The 3,243-nt window shown below is 37.5% G+C and overlaps 1 pseudogene; it reads left to right on the top strand.

Moving 5' to 3' along the window:
- LOC102768911 overlaps nt 1–3,243 on the top strand; it is a 24,868-nt pseudogene that overhangs the window by 11,219 nt on the left and 10,406 nt on the right.

The raw sequence follows: 3,243 nt of genomic DNA, 5'->3' as shown, positions 1-3,243 counted from the left end.
TGCCTCCTGCACATCTCCTACTGGGGATGTGCCCCCAATCCAGGTACATGCCCTTGACCGGAATTGAACCCAGGACCTTTCAGTCCGCAGGCTGATGCTCTGTCCACTGAGCCAAACCGGTTTTGGCGGAATTACAAACTCTTGAGTGGTGACACAAGTCACCATCCTGGGGGCCCATGCATGGTAGAGGATTTGATATAATATGCAGGATAGAACTAAATTTAATAGGTTCCACAAACAAATAAAAAAACACACAAGAGTTTCAATGTAGTACTAGATAGGGCACATGACCAAAATTTACACACACAGTTTGGTATGACTTCACAGTAATTGATATCCGGCTTACTTACAGAACAAGTATTGGGAATTGTAATTTGAGACATGCTGACTCCTCATATTGTTACTTTGTAGAGATATCAGCTGAGAAAGGAAATAGAGAAAGGAAAGTAATTACACAAATGTCTGAAAATCAGTTGGTCACACCATTAGGCAAGAATAGTATGGTCACTCCATATGACAGTGCTGTGTGTCAGCTTTATGTTTGTGAAAAATAAATATAGAAATAAGTAATATATATTCCATGTGGGATAAAGTATGTGATGAGATGTTCAGGTGCTCCCTAATACAAGGTACTGACACTAGACATAAATGTTGGACATTGAGATAGAGTCTGAGAGTTTCATGAAGCATATGTTAGAGACAGTACTTCTCAAACCTTAGGAAATTCTATAATCTTTGTGTTGTGTGCAGGGTTGGGTCAGAAGGAAGAAAAGTTGAGGGTCTGATTTTTATTTAGAAAACATTCCACATTGGGAATTGCCTGCCTAAGGTATCCTGCCTTCTATTTTATTACACATGGAAAGAGAAGGGAATAAGCAGGGGAGAAAATAAAGTTAGATGGACATATATAAATTATATGTGCATTTTAAATACGTTTAATATGAAATTTACAGCATACATTAGTATAAAGTAACATTTTATAGAATGCTATCTAATAAATAAATGAAAAAATAATATTAACAATTAGTGTATCAATGTGCATTTACAAATAGATATTGCTAAAATGCTTGAAAAAATGTAAGCACTTAAAGAAACTAACAAACACTACAACATTTTTATATTAACAATTTATTTCACATAACTTTCATGGGAAATCAATGAAGAAATTTTCATTCAACTCATATGGAATTACAAATTTGCACTGATGAATTCTTAATCTCTGATGTGCTCAATGATTCTCTTGTAGCAAGTATCATGAAGACTTTCTTACAATTTACATCAACATTTAGCTCAGGTTATCCACAAATAAAAATTATTTTTTTAAATTTAACAGACATTTAATACACACTATGTATCAGGTACTGTTGTATGTGCTTTATAAAAATGAATGCAATTATTATGGCAATGTTCTGAAGTGAATATTGCTATTACCCATGATATACAGTTCAGACAAGTTTGAAGTAACTTGCTCAGAATCACAGATCTAGTAAATGGTAGAGCCAGGATCAAAATTCAGGCAATCTGGCTCTTGATGTCTGACTCTTAACCACCATCAGAAATGTTTTATACTGTATTGAACTAACATTCTCTTTTTAAGTCAGAATGAAAAAGTGAAGTTTTAAATCTCTACCCTACACTTCCTGCCTATGAGAGTTGGTGTGATATGACTAGCAACAACTCTTGACTATTTGACTTGATCAAATATTAATTCCTACCACCCAATCTCAATTTTTGTTTGGGGTGACTGGTTGCCATTAGGGAAAAATGTCAAAACTATATCCTTTTTATCAGTGAATGTGTGTATTTTTTTAAGATAAAGAAACCATTCACTGATATTGAGGAGGCCCATGATTGCAGGCTAATGGCTCAGCTCTCCTGTTCTTTGTGTATGTTGTTTCCTCTGCCCCATCTCTTTATATATGCTTCTTACTTGTCCTTTAGGTTTCATTCCATCAGTGACTTCCTCAGAGACCCCTTTCCTAAGTCCCTATCTAAAAATCATCTTCCTCTCTTTCTCTCTCTCTCTCTTTCTCTCACATACACACACACACACACACACACACACACACACACACACACACACACATATTTCTGTAGACACACACACACACACACACACACACAATCACTGGGGATCACGGCACCTTTTCTTCATAGCACTACTTACTATAGAAAATCATATTTGTTTTGTTCCTCTCTCTTCTCAGTGTAAGCCCCATGGTGGCAGAGTCCTATCTGTTTTTATTCATCTCTATATACCACTGTCTATCTAAGCAATGGGTGGTAGTCAGTAAATATATTTTTGAATAATGGAATGAGGAGACTAGAGAGTTGAATTTCACAAAGCAATGCTAGCACTTACTGGAAGCAATACAAGAGACAGAGCAGGGAGAGATGGCAGTGCTGTAAAACACAGATGACTGTTGAATCAAGTATGCCTAAGCATTCATCCTCTTCATGCATTCACACACAAGCCCAAGAACATGCATAAACAGTTCGAATTACTTTTCACAGAAAGAGATACCCCATGGTTGCTAAATCAGAAACCGTGAGGATTTACTAATCTCTAAAACACAAGATATCCCTCTGTCTAACATTTTCACTTTATCCTTAGCTTAAATAAGTTTCTGTTCAGCGGTCAATATTTCTTTTAATAATCCATCAAACCGTTACTACCCATTGCAGAAATCTGACCATTCTCTCCAGTCTGAATGATTTCAGCTGACTCTTCTTTCTTACATTTCATTTTGAGTAATTCTATAATCATCATGGAGGCTTTTCTCTTGATTTTCCTATTAGAACTTTGAAAAGAGGAAGCAAGGATACAATGTAGTCACTCTCAGCCTCTGTGGTCCCAGGCCCTGCTCCTTCTAAATAAGGCTGCAATGAACATAGGGGTGCACATATTTTTTTGAATTAGTGTTTTCATTTTTTGTTAAATCCCCAGAAGTGGAATTGTGGGGTCATAAGGCAGAACCATTTTTTCAATTTTTTGAAGTAACTCCATCCTGCTTTCCACAGTGACTGTGATAGGGGCAGCAATAGAATTTGGGGAACCAGCTAGTATTATAAGAAACTAGAGGCCCGGTGCACAAAAATTTGTGCACTCAGGGGCATCTCTTAGCCTGGCCTGTGCTCTCTTGCAGTCTGGGACCCCTCAGGGGATGTCCACCTGCTGGCTTAGACCCTCTCCCCAGGGGATCGGGTCTAAGCTGACAGTCAGACATCCCTCTGGCAGCCCAG

The sequence above is a fragment of the Myotis davidii genome, unplaced genomic scaffold (genome assembly GCF_000327345.1).
Source record: "Myotis davidii unplaced genomic scaffold, ASM32734v1 scaffold739, whole genome shotgun sequence".
Classification (NCBI taxonomy): Eukaryota; Metazoa; Chordata; class Mammalia; order Chiroptera; family Vespertilionidae; genus Myotis; species Myotis davidii.
Note: the sequence above shows the minus strand (reverse complement) of the source record. Positions and strands in the feature narration are given on the sequence as shown.